The sequence below is a fragment of the Pan troglodytes genome, chromosome 1 (genome assembly GCF_028858775.2).
Source record: "Pan troglodytes isolate AG18354 chromosome 1, NHGRI_mPanTro3-v2.0_pri, whole genome shotgun sequence".
Lineage (NCBI taxonomy): Eukaryota > Metazoa > Chordata > Mammalia > Primates > Hominidae > Pan > Pan troglodytes.
Genome location: NC_072398.2, coordinates 169890272 through 169905536, shown reverse-complemented (window position 1 = coordinate 169905536; position 15265 = coordinate 169890272). Strand labels below are relative to the sequence as shown.

Genomic DNA, 15265 nt, shown 5'->3' with positions numbered 1-15265 from the left:
GGTTAGGATTAGTAACTAGGCCAGACCCTTCTATGGCCTGATTTTATCTCTAAGATGATCCCCAGTATGTTAGACTTGAAGCTATGGATGGAGTGAAAAATATTCTCTGCAAATACATAAACACTCTGAAAGCCATTGTTTTCTCTGTTTAGAAAGTAGTTGAAAAAGTAGTGAGAAACTAGAGCTTTTTCTTTTCTGGTGTTAGTTTCAGCTTCCTACCTTGAAGGGAACCTTAAGGCCCAAACCTTCTTTTTTACATTTGAGGATTCTAAGTCCATGCATCTCGGAAACTATGGAGACGGGAACGTCTTGTGTGAGTTGGAGAGCAGTTGTAGACCGTTATCATTTCCATCGGTGCAGATGCTCTTTGGGTGGTGGTGGCATAGAAGATCTGTTTTGGTTACCTTTATTGACAAGCTCTACTGTGTGATTGGCAGTTCAGTTCAGCAGATAGGTTTCCAGCACTAATCTTAGGCACTGTGATAGATTCCAGAGATGCAAAACTGAAGAAAATACCTTGAGACAAGTCAGTGCCATCTCAGATATAATTTCCTCAGAAATCAAGATTTTAGAGCATTTGATGTTTTTAAATTAGAGTCCTTTCAACTAATAGCCTGTATGAAGTTTTTAAAACACTTATAAAAAATTTATGGTGATTATTATTATTTTGAGACAGGGTCTTGCTCTGTTGCCTAGCTGGAGTGCAGTGGTGCAGTCGTAGCTCACTGCTCCCTCAAACTTCTGGGCCCACACAATCCTCCTACTTCAGCCTCCTAAGTAGCTGGGACTAAAGGTGAATCCCAACACCCTGGGCTAACTTAAAAAAATATTTTGTGGAGATAGAGTCTACATTGCCCAGGCTGGTCACTGAACTCCCAGCTTCCAGTGATCCTCCCACCTCAGCCTCTCAAAGTGCTGAGATTCTAAGTATGAGCTGCCAAACCTGGCCTATATGAAGTTTTAAACATTTGTAGAACCAGTTGTTAACATTGCTTTTTTTTTTTTACCATAAAATTGGTATATGTCGAGGAATTCTATCGTTTGACTATATTTCTATTGTGTTAAATTTTTTGTTTTCTTATATCAAAAATATTTTTGTAAATGTAAAGAAAATTCAAGCAGACAGAAGATGGTGCAGGTGCTTTCTATTATTTAATAGTTCACCTGGCCAGGCACAGTGGCTCATGCCTGTAATCCTGGCACTTTGGGAGGCTGAGGCAGGCACATCACCTGAGGTCGGGAGTTCGAGACCAGCCTGACAAATATGGAGAAACTCCGTCTCTACTAAAAATACAAAATTAGCCGGGCGTGGTGGGGCATGCCTGTGATCCCAGCTACTTGGGAGGCCGAGGCAGGAGAATCGCTTGAACCCGGGAGGCAAAGGTTGTAGTGAGCTGAGATCGCGCCGTTGCACTCCAGCCTGGGCAACAAGACTGAAACTCCATCTCAAAAAAAAAAAAAAAAAAAAAAAAGTAGTTCACCACCATAGCATGTTTTCTCTAAAGAAAGCTGGTTGTGCACAGAAAAGTTCTATTTTTTTTTAAAGGACATCCTAGTAATGCTGAAATATAAAACAAATAGCGTTATAGGAAAATGAAACAGCAGGAGAACGAGAGAGTAGAAAACAGAAAGGAAGCGAAGGCCTTGGAGAGCAGGCGGTAGTGAATTCATTTGGCAGTTCCTAAAACACAGCCAAGTCTCAGTATCATAGCCACCTAAATTCCCTATTTTGCTCCTTCTTGGAAAAAAGTTAGCAGTCTCGAGACTTTTACGCTGAAGTGGATTTTAAGTTGTCAGAAGTCTCAAGCTGATTTGCCTTTTTTTCTCTCTTTTATTAAAAGAAAACAGATACATACTACATTCAGACAGAAAGCATGTAAGGGGTCTTATAAGTGTGAGCATGTGTTAGTGGATTAATGGGACAATGTGTGTGGATGGTGATAGAAAATATGAGAGAACTATTGCTTGGCTGATAAATGAAATAACAAGAAAAATCTGGTGGCCCAATATATATTGGATTTGTTGTTATTCTCTGTTATATCTGCTGGTTGTTCAATCTGAAAGTGAAATCTGTTTCTCCATTCATTAATATGTGTGCTTTTCTTTGTATAGAGCACAGAACAAATTATTTGTTCCATAATTATTTTTAAAAAGCAGAAAATGTGTTTGTAACATTTAAGAAATGGCATGGGATTGTCATAGAAACTCATTCTGAACACTGTAAATAAAAATGGTTGGGGATTAGTCACAGTAACATGTAGGACATCATGAAATTCAAGACAGATTTCTTTGTCTAACAGTCAGTAAGAGACATGAAGCAAACTTGATATAGTTCATGAGATATTAGCAGTTCAGTTCCTTCAGAGAAAGAGAAAACCACGTTGCTTCATATTAAATAAGCCATCTGTATACAAATCTCACAATTTACTTGATGATTTTAGCAATATTTGATGTTTCCTTTCAGAGTGTCTTATTTCCAAATAATGAAAGCTTTAAAAATTTGAAAATCTCTCTGTTTTTGCTACTAAATCTTTAGAACCATATCCCTCCTTTTCTTCTTTCCCTATCTTATTTTTTAGTAATCTTGAATAGCATTTTAAAAGTTTTAGCTTTATTCTGTTTCCTTTAGTTTTCCCTTACTTCATATAATATGAATAAAACTGAACACATTAAAGATAAATAGCCTTCAATAATACTATATATTTTTAAATATCTATTTCAGGTTAGAATTGTGAGTCTGCAGTATTGCCATTAACATCTTTTTCTGTTTTTTTTTTTTTTTTAATCCATTATTTAGAAGGAAATTGTTTCAGGGTACTTTCTTTCTCCAACTCTGTCCAACATCTGGAAGAACGATTGCCTGTCTTTAAATTTGGAATTAATCCCCAATTGCATACTCCTGCTAGGCTGATGTTTCAGTAAATTCTAACGCATCAGCCTCAGATCTTTGATTCCTTGAGCTTTTGGAAGTAGAAGTTAAAGTCTGAGAGGGTGTTTCAAGACTTAGGAAACTTAGTGCTGTGGAATGACCTGTGCATCTGACAAGGCCCCTTTAACAATGCTGTGTGTCACTGCATGTTCTTATTTGTAATCAAAACAGTAGGTACAATATTTCAATAAGGGTAAGTGTATTTAGACAAATGTAGCCTGATAAAAGTGGATAAATTACCTTTTGTGGTTGAGTTAATTAGTGAACACAACGAACCTTGAAACTGGTGGGAGCATGTGCAAAGACATATGTGAAAATGTTGGTACATGGAACATATGGAACCATCTTGTCTTCCTGTCTGTGTACACAGGTTCTATTGTAGTACAGGTATATGCACGCATATTTTTGTTTTATTCCTTGCAGTAGTCCTACTTGGGATGTCCTCACCCACCTTTACTTGGCTAACATTATTTATACTTTAAGGCTCAGCTGTAACATCATTTCCTCAAGGAAGCTTTCTTTTCCCCCCAAGGTTAGGCTAAGGACTGCTTCCCTGCATGCCCACAGCATCCATTAGCAGCATATTAGTACTTGCCATTAGCACTTCCTTTATCATAATAAAACTATTTGTCTACATCTGTATTTCCAGATTGGGCTGTGATTTCCTTCTGAGCAGGGACTGGGTTGTATTCAGTGTTTTTGTACCCCCACATAGGGGTGCATAGAACCTGGCACTTAACTGTGCACTCAGTATCTTTGTTTAGCTGGTGACTAGATGAGAAATCTGGATTGAACAAAACAAGAACTTGAGAGGCTTATAATATGGATCTTAAAACTAGGTAACATATAAAATAGTTTTTGGGCATTTACCTTAGGACTGAATTTAAGCCTATGTTTTTTACAGAATGATTTTCCTTTCTCACCCTACCATGTCAATGGATTTCTATTTCTTCACCCAAATCCATAGTTTCATATTAACCCAAAGGAATTATTGACATGTAAGTAATTATAATTCTGAAAACAAAGGTCTGATGATGCTAGACAATTGATGATGCTAAACCATTTAGGGTATCTGTTTTTCCCTGTAAGATCCTGGTCTTGACTTTTATTTGAGCTTTTTATCTAGAAAAGATGATTTGGTGATGATGGAGTAATATAGTAACTGCTCTAGCTTATATGTGAGGGTATAATCTTTATACCAATAATAATTTATCAAGTGCCTACTATGTGCTGGGTACCCTGCTAGGGGAGGAAATAAAGGATTTCAATTTAATGCTATTGCATTTTTAAAGAGCACAATTTTGATTAAAAATTGACCCATTCTCTTCAGAGTGGACACTCACATTTTTTGTGGGTTTTGAATCACATAGTGTCTTGCTGTGCAGGGAAAGGGCCTGTCAGTCATGTCTTTATTTCTCTTGAGCATTTGTACGTTGTATGTCTGTCTTCACTTATCAGGGTGTTTTTGGCATGGTTACTTAATCCCAGGCTGTGAGAGGCACAGGAAGTAAAAGAAAAGTTAAAGATGACAATTAAGGTGTTGGGCCCAGTTAGATATAGTGAAGTCAGAATTTTCCCTTCCTATCCAATGCTTTACTCTCATTAAAACTGTTAGACCAATTTCATTAGATGGAAATGCACCCACATATGTAAATCTTCTTTGTTTAATTGGAGACCTATTGATTGTAGGTAACATAAGCCTCTCTAAGGGAAACAGAACCCAACTGAAGATAAGAGTTTCTTCCCCCCAACACATACAGCATTCATGATTTTATTTCTCTAGGCGTGTTCATTATCAAAATCATTCTACTGCAGACTTTCCCATAAAGTGTTTCTGTCTGGCCCTGTTTTCATATCTAAAAGCTTCTAGTGGTTTCAGCAAGAAATGATGGAAACATTTTGACAGAATATATATTTCTTTTTTTAAAACTAAGATCTTAAAATTAATGAGAAACAAAAACTTACAAAATCACATGAAAATATAATGCTTTAAAGAGACTGAGAATAATTGTCTTCTTTTGTGCTTTCATAGAATGCTAAAAGAAACCAAATTCTGATCTTCTTTGGTGAGCAATCACCAAAAATATTGCAGTGGGGAATGAAAAATAGAATGGATTTTTAAAAAAACTTACATTCTAATTAGGTCTCAATGCTGCAGAGAAAATAGTGTACCAGTGCAAACTCTACACTGTGGTATAAGGCACAGGATTTTCCCGCTGCGCTTCCAAGGATAGGGTCGTCTTATTATAACTGTTTAATAATAGGGGATTGTGTGTATTTTCTTATATATCTTCTTGCAATTCTATGTTTCTGAAGTGTGAGATTCAGGTCAAGGTCAATGTGTGGCCAGTTGTTTATAAAGTATTAAGAATCTCATGAAGGAGAAATACAGTTTAGATGTAGATTTTCCTACGATAACTCAAATTATGTTTAAATGACAAAAACTAGGTAGATATTGAGGAGGTAAATATCTCTATTTTTCATTTCTTAACATTACACTACAATATGTGTAATATTTAGAATTTGAATTAGGAAGAACTTTAACTTTTTTATTCCTTAGGGTATTACTGATCTCTAAACAAGATGTTTAATTAGCAGAATTATAGCATCTTAGATAAAATTGGTTATTTTTAACTTAATCACGTAGTTGATGCTACAGAAATGAATTCATGGCCTTTCTTGTGGTGCTCGTCTTTTTCTTGTTTGATGTTGCTAGTTGAACACATCTCAGGTCGTGAGAAGTGCATATTTAGATGGGAACATCTTGGAGAGATCTTGATTGGTAGAGAGTAACTTTATATCAGTTAATGCTTATCAGTGAAATTCTAACTCACTTAATTATTACTTAATTTTCTGATTATGTTTTTGTATCTGAGAGAAGATTATTTCCATTATGGCAAAGTATGGATGGATGGACATTGCTATTGCCATTTCTTGACTTAGCACACCTAGGAAGGCACTTTGAAAGATACTTTTTAAAAAAAGAATTGCATATCTGTGCACCTACAACAGTGGGTGTGCTGAAATTCTGACTTGGGTTGTGATGAAAGAATTCCCCAATTCAGTTAAATTCATCCTTGACTGTCGTGTGCCACTCATGTTCACTTGGTTAAAAAAAAATTGTTTTTTGGAGATTATTTGTAGAATCTCGGTTCTGTAACCAGATATTGAATATTACCACTGGAGGGAAGCTTTGAACTCATTTATCACCCTTCTGCCAAACCACAAAAATCCTCTCTCTCTCTCTCTCATGCATCTATCTATCTATCTATCTATCTATCTATCTATCTATATCTTACTGATGTATTCATATATATATTTCTTCATATATATGATATATGACACTGTATATTTACAGCATATATATTACAGCACAGCTATTTACAGCAACCTGGATCATTCATTCTTAGCCCCTTCTCAAGAATGGAAGTTTATTTTAAACCAGACATAAACAGGACATAAAATGAAATATTAAAAGACTGGATAATGCATTTTAAGTCAGACATACATTTGGATAGCTGTTGTTTGAGTTTGTCCATGCTGGAGTTACCTCCTCCTCACTGCACTCTCCCTGTTTGCATGGGGAGCTGAGATTAGATTTTAACTACAAATTATTCACATTAGTCAAGTAAAAAAGAATGACATTTCCCCCAAATTTGACTATTATTGTATTTTCTTGGAGGAAAAGATCGTGTTAGTAAAATAATTCAAAATGGAAATCCAAATGTATTTCTTTTAAACTTTTTCAAATCTGTTGCTAAAAAGCTGTAGAATATCGTGGAAAATCCTTTTATTGTAACAAACATTCCTGGTTTAATTTCTTATTTTCACTTTATTTTTAATATAAATATATATGTAACTTATAACACATAGTATGAACTGAAAATCTGTGAACCAAGAAAGATAACAACCAATACCTTTCATTTACCCGTGTGTTCTTTTCCTCTCCCATTACCCTGAAATTCCTCCTATTATCCTGAATTTTGTGTTTGTAATTCCCCACCTATAAAATAAATGGTTTATCACACATAGGTACTAAATATATTGTTCAGTTTTGCTTGTTTTTTTAAGTTTTATAAAAAATCATATATACACACATACATATACATACATATATATAAATACATATACACACACACTTCTGGGAATTGCTTTTTTTCACTCTACAATATGTTTATAATGTCATATATACTGTAATTTATTATTGTTTCTTGTGTAATGTTCTGTGATGGATCTATAGAAGGTTTCCAGTTTCTTGGTCTTAGCAAGTGCTATGAACTGTAACATGTCTTCTAGAGCACGTGTGTAAAAGTTTCTTTATGGTATGTGCCTAGGACTTAAATTGTTGAATTACAGGGTGTGTAAATGTTAAGTTTTTTTTTTAAGAAAAGATAGTGATATTTTATCTTACTAACAAGTTATGCCTATTTATACGATCACTCGCTGTAGCAGTATACAAAAAATTCTGTTGATCTGCATTCTCTCCAGAATTTGCCACTGCCAGATTTTTACTTTTTGCCAATCTTGAGGCTAAAAAAGAGTATTTCATTGTGTTTTTAATTTGCATTTATAATTTGATTACTAATGAGACTAAACATCTTTTTGTATATTTATGAGCCACTTTCCTTTTCTGTGGAATAAATGTTTTTGTCATTTATTCATTTTTTTCTATTTTATTGCTTATTGTTTACTTATTGGTTTGTAGGAGTTCTTTATAGATTCTGCATTCTAATTTTTGGCCAGTGTACGTTTGCCAATATATTTTCGTAGTTTCTGGCTTGTTATAAAATTTTCTTCATGTTATCTTTGATGAACAAAAATTCTTAATTTTAATACAGTAAAATTTATCAATCTATCACATGGTTATTGCTTTTTTGTCTTGTTGAAGATATCCTTTTTTACTCCAAGTTTAGAAGTATATGGTATTTTTTGTATATCTTTTAAGTGTTCATCTCACATTAGGTTTGTATTCCATCCGGAATTTGTGTATGGTGTGAGGTAGGGATCCAATTTCATTTTATTCTGTATGAGTGGACAGTTTTCACTTTATCACTTATTGAATAATTTCTCTATTCCCCAAATAATATAAAATGATACCTCTGTCATTTATTTTTTATATTTGTATATGTCTGTTTTTGGATTCTTTGCTCTGTTACACTGATCAGCTTGTCTACCCTATACCATCACCACAATTTTTCACTTACTAAGCCCTTATAATGAGTCTTGATATATGATAAAGCAAAATTTCACACCTCTTTTTGAAATAAATTTTTTAGTTATTCTTTACCCCTCACTATTCCATATATATCATGGCATTACTTTGTCAAGTTTTGTGAAACATCCTATTGGGACTTTGTTTAGAAATATATTGAATCTACAGATAAAGGAAATTGACATCTTTTTTTTAACTATCAAATATTATTATCTATGAACATGGTATGTCTCTTCATTTATTTAGATCTTATTCTTGGTTACACTGAATTTTATTTTTCACCAGGTTTTGAACACTTTTGTGAAGCTGCTTTTGTAAATTGTTTTTAATATTTTATTTTTAACTCTTATTTCTAGTATAGAAATACAGTTACTTTGTGTATGGTGATCTTATATTCAGCGATATTTACATATTTTTAGCCAATAATGTATTGGTAAATTCTTTTTTGTTTACTATTTCGATAATCATATCAAATGCAAACAATGAGAAAGATGTTCATTTCTATTCTATGCTTTTATCTTCCTTACCCTTCTCATTGCACTGAGATCTGCAACTCAGTGTTAAATTAACCTGTGATAGTGGGCATTCTTGATTTTTTTTTTCTTGATTTCCTATTTATTTTTAATCCCTGAATGAATCAGAGTTACTGCCTTAATATTTAAATATTACTTTTGCTGCTCACATTTTAATCAGAGAAAGGACAAGACCTGACCTAGTTTTGTTAACTTTCCTCTTATTTTTAAAAATTTTATGGTTTGGTATATGCTACCATAATTGAAACCTCAGATTCTCCTCACAAATTACTTTATGCCATGTGGTATAGTATCTGTTAATTAGTGGGTAAATAGTGTTTTTAAAGAATGCAGTCATCTAAAATTTCAAAATATAAGGCTCATTTGTACGAACTAATTATTTTAGGTATTTTAGGGAAAAGAATTACCATATTTCATCCTGATGAGATTTTTTGATACTGTGTTGTGTGGCTGAGTCTCTTACGTTTTGATTTGAACTATAGAACCCTTAAGTAGCATTCTTTTTTTTACAATTTAAAATGTCTGGTTTGGATGGGTTTACTTTTTCCTTTTTCCTCATGTAATTTTTGTTAAGACTTGAATAGATTACTCTTCTAATCTTGTGAGCAGACTGTAGGAAGACAACTATTAAAAGTAGAAAGCTATTAAGCAGTCAGGGGTTTATTATGCTTTAGTGTTTTGTTTAAGTCTGTTCTTAATTGGTTGATTAATGTACGAGAAGTCCTTTTCCCCCCTCCATCTCTACAGATGGCAAATGGTAGGTCCCAACTGTCATTGTTCACAAAAAAGGTTATGGTTCAAAGTCAAAGATTCAGAGATACCACAATAATCAATCATAGGAACTTGTCTCAGAGTGCCCAGCCAGGCAAAAGTTAGGCAGAGTAGTAATATTTACTGAGAATCTCTTATGAGTATTTTTTGTGTGTGTGTTCTTTATTTTATTTAGAAAAGATTATTTAATTAATTGAAATGCCTCTGAATTTAGTGACAAGCATTTAAATAAATATGAAAAATAATGGTCAACAAGTTTTCTGTTTATCGGTTTTATCAGATAGTGCTAGAATACATAATTTTAAAATGGGTGTAACACAGAAAATAACATTCTTAATATGTTGAGATTAACAGAACATTTTCAAAGGAATACCTTTTTACCATTTTCATGTGAAGATGATTTATAATAGTTAACTTCCTTTTTTAGGAGGAAGAGTAGAATTACGTTCTGGTATTGATCCACAAAGAGGATTTGCATTTTATTCATACTATAAAAGTACCTTTAATGGAGACATTGTGGTAATTGAATCTATACTGTGTATCACTATCAAAGTATCTTTTTAATTATTTTGTTATATAATTTAAGTCATGGAAAGGGGGATGACTGTATTGTATCTTTTAAGTATAATGTATAGCCTTCAATATTCTTAAAGTGGATGTTAGTTAAGGACAATTTTTAGTTGAGAGAGAGTGAAAGAGAGAGAGATAAGGGGGGCAGAGAGGATTCCATTACATTCAGCACAGTATGAAACTAAGTCAAAGGAGTTTTGTTAATTAAATTCAATTGCCATCCATTAGACCAGTGGAATGAGATGACTCTGCCTGGCGCTGACACAGCACAGGTATGCAATTTGGCTAAATGGCCATTTCCAAACCATAGCACACATTTGTCTACTTGTTCACTTTTTTTTTTTTTTACGTGAGAGTTTTTACTCTTCGAAAAGTCAAAGAGTAACCCAGTGCTTGTCGAGGGGTAAAGGTATCATTTTTATGCAGCATATTGTGAAGTGATTAATTTTTTAGCTGAAAAATGTATAGTTCACGTAGAGATTATTTGGGAGAAAATGATTTTTTAAAAAAATATGCAGTATCTGCGGGCAAGCATACGAACAAATATATATACACACACACGTATCAGTATAGAAAAATGTATACTTTTAAAATTCAGTTGTCTTAATCTGAAGCTTTTTGAGTCATAATTATTCTCTGGATTTTTTAAAGCATCCTACAATCTGTATATATAATTAGGGGAAGTTGTAATAATTGCAGGAGTTATAAAAACGAAATTTAGGTGGTGGGTAAGTGTATCTACATTTTGGCATAAATCACTACTTTTAGAGGCTTTATATGTCAGACTGATAAGTTTCTTACCACGGTGAAATGACAAGAATACCACTCAGGCATTGGCTGAGACATAATTTTGACAGCCAGCAAGCTTGCAGTGTTGCTGAGTGCACAGATTTCCACTTCCTGCCAAGATTAAAATTGGCAAAAACCAAAAAGGATATTAGGGATTGTCACTTTAAGAAGAAATAACATGTTAATGTTCTGCATTTGCTTAAGAAATGTAAGAGTGATCTCTTGAACTGTAGTCTGTTGAAACTTACAAGTTTGCAATCAATAGAAGAGTTTGATTAATATGAGCATCAAAAATTAAATAAAATAAATAGAGGCTCTCTGACACTTGTTAGAATTAAGACTCATTATAGATTTACTTAATAGGACATAATTACTTTCCTTCTATATAAGATGAATTCTTCACAAAAGCTATAAAATAGTTTTCCTCACAGTCCCTGAAGAACAAAGGCCTACTTTAAGTTTGTAGATTTGAAGACTGAATGCTTGCTTTACTTCCTGAATTTTCTTATTTTTTCCTGTGTGAGCAGATGGTTTTTCTTTTTATAAGTTGCCAGATCTTTCCTATAACAATAACTGCCATTATTGAGAACCTACTGTGCGCTTATTCTGTACTGAGCACTCAGATCTTCAGAGTTTTTTCTTACTTAGGACTTTTTGTTTAACTCTAGGTGTAAAAATGAAGAAAAAATTATATCTCATGTTGTGAAAGAGTCAGACTCTGAAATCTGCTTATACTTTGCTATTTACAGTAAGTACTTTTGAAACAGCTGTAGACGTTCAAATGAAAGTAGCAATGTGGAGTGGGGAATGTGGGAACATTCATTTGTGAAGACTTTGCATTTCTTCAGCTTTATAGCCAACAGAAAAGGAGATTGTTGTGCATTCTATTAAATACTGCCAGTATGATTAATTTAAAGGGTTACATTTTATTGAACCCTGGTGTAGATGTTCTTTGTCAACCCACATTCACAGCTAGTTAGAGTGTGTGTAGCATTTATCAAAACTTTCTGGAGCCCCTCTCACCTCATTAGCATCTGAATCTCTATTCAGCAGTTAATGTCCGTTACTGCTAGAGTGCTCAATTCTTGTTTTCAATAAGCCAGTTGTAAAATGTCAGACTGTCACTTACAATATAAAAAACCAAAAATGATGGTATTTGTAAAAATGTTATCACCTCATAAAAACAAATTGTAAAGACATGAAAGTGATCTTGCTATGCTGGTCTTTCAGAAGTGAGTTAGTACAGCTACTTTAAATACCAGTTGTGTAGATTCCCACACTTTTCTACCAATGGAGAGGTTTACACAAGCATAATTTAAGTTACAATTACACTAATTAACATCTCATTTGCATAAATTGTTGAAGTCAAAACAACAAAGAATTGTCTAAGAAGCTTAATCCTATTTGTCCAAAATAGAAAGATTTTTTTAAAAAAAAAAAACTATGCTCTAAAAATTGGCAGCTTAAGTATGTCTTTAGTATGTTGAGCTGTGTCCTTTTAAAAATAAATGTTTTCAATTTTCTTAATAATATATTTCTCTATTCTTTTTAGAATCCTTCATTTTTAGTATACTTTTAAAATTGAACACACACAACACTTTGGTTCCTAAAGTAATGATAACAAGAAATTAAAATCAAGGTACATTATCATTTATATGTAGTAGTACAGAGTAACCATGACTTACTAGGTGTTATGATGAAGGTGTATGTGTGTGTATATGTGTGCATGCATGTAGATAAGTGTGTGCATTTGCGCACATAAGAGTTTTAAACTGCTCCTGTCGTTTATTGATGGTCAAAGGTTTCTTTTGGCTATTGCTGGACTCTTAAGATTGTCTTGTAATTGTCTTTTTGTTGTTGTTGAAAATTAAGGGTGTATATTAAAGGTAGTTTTTACCCAGATCTTATATGTGTGATAGCTCACATCTGTAATCAGAAACTTACTGTTTAATGGCCACCCAATTGCCATTAGCTTCCTAGAGGGTGATTTAATAAACTATCTTCTTTAAAACTCATTTAAAATTAGAGACATGTTTGCATACAGTGGATTAATGACGTTTTCATACTAACCCACAAAAGTCTGCTGCACTTTCTTTTGTAGGCCTAACATTCATTTCATATGCATTGATTATTACTGTTGAACTTGCATTAATTACATCGTGCATATATGGACATACAATGTCATCTGCAGAATTTAGGATTTTTTATTGTTAATTTTTATAGTGACTGTGGATTGAGGAATTAAAATTAGCATGCTTCATTTATAATAGTATTTCTAGTGTTTCATTAGCCCTAAAAATGTGATAAGATCAGGAATAAGATTGGAATGAAAATTTCTCCTTAAAATGGTACATCTTTTGAAAACATTTTGTTTATAATATATAGCTAATCCTAATTTATTACAGTCTTTCAATATATTCTTTAATTTGATTCTATAAGGCTTATAAATTACTGTCTTTGAGATAAGTTTCTTAATTCACAGGTTTGTATCAGTTGTACTAGGTTTGGTGAAGGATGTCATCCTAGATATACAGTGTAGACGTGCTTTATGAAACATACTTCTTCTTAGGGACATTTTTAAATACCAGATGAGAATATGTTTGGTGGGCCAGGTGCAGGGGATCACACCTGGAATCCCAGCACTTTGGGTGGCCAAGGCAGGTGGATTGCCTGAGGTCAGGAGTTTGAGACCAGCCTGGCCAACATGGCAAAACCCAGTCTCTTCTAAAAATACAAAAAAATTAGCTAGGCGTGGTGGCAGGCACCTGTAATCCCAGCTACTCTGGAGGCTGAGGCAGGAGAATTGCTTGAACCCTTGAGGCGGAGGTTGTAATGAGCTGAGATTGCACCATTGCACTCCAGCCTGGGCAACAAGAGTGAAACTCCATCTCAGAAAAAAAAAAGAATATGTTTGGTAGAAATCTGAAAGAGAATTTATGCTGAATTGAGACCATTTGGAAGGCTTCTTGGGTAAAACTGATTTGAGTTGTGGATGAAGGATTGTTTGGAAATGAGAGAATGAGCAGAGGCCATGGTGGAGAGGAGAGAAGAGTTGGAGAGCAGGTGAAAGGCGTGAGCACAGCTGCAGAAGCAGACATACGCACGATTTGTCCTAGAGCAGGTCGGTTGGCGAGTTTGGTTAGAATGGGGGGTTTACATAGCGGAGGGTATTGAATGCCAATTTAAAGATTTAGGCAGTAAGAATCATGTAGGGTTTTTGAACAGGGATATGACATGCTTCAAGAGGTTTTTTTGAAAGGATTAATCATGAAGTCCAAATGTAGGGAGCATTGAAAACGAGAGTAGAGTGACAGACAGTGGAACAGTAGCTTTGTCTCGGCACAAAATTATAAATCATGATGGTTATTATTTCCTGTGCCCTGAGTAATATCATAAACAAAATATACAAAATGGCAAGAGCACTTTTGAAATAATACATGGTTTCTGATTCTGAGTAGTACTTGAAACTTCAAAGATAACATTATACGATAAAACACATGTTATTTCTTTGTTATCTTAAAATAGCAACAAATTCTATATACGTAGAAAGACCTATGTAGAAAAAAAAATGAACATTCCAGCCTGGACAACATAGCAAGACCCCATCTTAAAAAAATTTTTTTTTAGTCAGCCAGGTGTGGTGGCCTTTGCCTGTAGTCCCAGCTACTCAGGAGACTGAGGTGGGAGGATCACTTGAGCCAGGGAGATTGAGGCTTCAGTGAGCCTCAGTTGTACCACTGCACTCCAGCCTGGGCAACAGAGCAAGATCCTTTCTCAAAACATAAGGCAAAAAACATTATTTCCTTTCTCCTTTCAGAGGAAAATTATTTCCAGATTATTTTTTCTTGTATTTTTTTAAAAGTTGGCTTTAAGGGAGCACGTTTCTCTTTGAGTGTGGCCTGTTTCATTGTCAATATTTGCTCTTCATTGGAAGCTGAGGTCATGTCAGAATTACTCAGGAGAAAGACCTGGACTTTTCTTCTTATCTTTTAATGGTTTATCATTGATAAGTTTGGACATGGTATGCATGGTGACTTTTTTCACTCTTGTCACTTTTCTATATTTACCTTGTTCATAGTATGTAATCTGAGTGCCTTCAAGACACTAGAAAAGATTTGATCTCAAACACCACATTTTGGGTATTTTAATATAATCAGGAGAAAAGTGGATATAATATTCAGACAGGAAGCTGGAATACACTGGCATAGGTAGAAGTATTCATTTCAACATTAAGTGAATATATATATATTTGTTGTTGTTTGTTTTGTTTTGTTTTTGTTTATTTTGGTTAGAATCTCACTCTGTCGCCCAGGCTGGAGTGCAGTGGTGCGATCTTGGCTCACTGCAACCTCCACCTCTCGGGTTCAAACTATTCTCTTTGCTCAGCTTCCTGAGTAGCTGGGATTACAGGCAAAGGCCACCACGCCCAGCTAACTTTTTGTATTTTTAGCAGAGATGGGG

The 15265-nt window shown here is 34.1% G+C and overlaps 1 protein-coding gene and 1 long non-coding RNA gene across 10 annotated transcripts in view; both read left to right on the top strand.

Moving 5' to 3' along the window:
* Window positions 1-15265, top strand: part of NFIA (nuclear factor I A) — a 386822-nt gene that overhangs the window by 22770 nt on the left and 348787 nt on the right. The gene's annotated exons all lie outside the window — the stretch shown is intronic.
* LOC134809082 (uncharacterized) lies at window positions 271-13530 on the top strand. The gene is made up of 3 exons (XR_010153729.1): window positions 271-313; window positions 11473-11552; window positions 12357-13530. It is a non-coding gene; the product is annotated as an uncharacterized LOC134809082 (long non-coding RNA).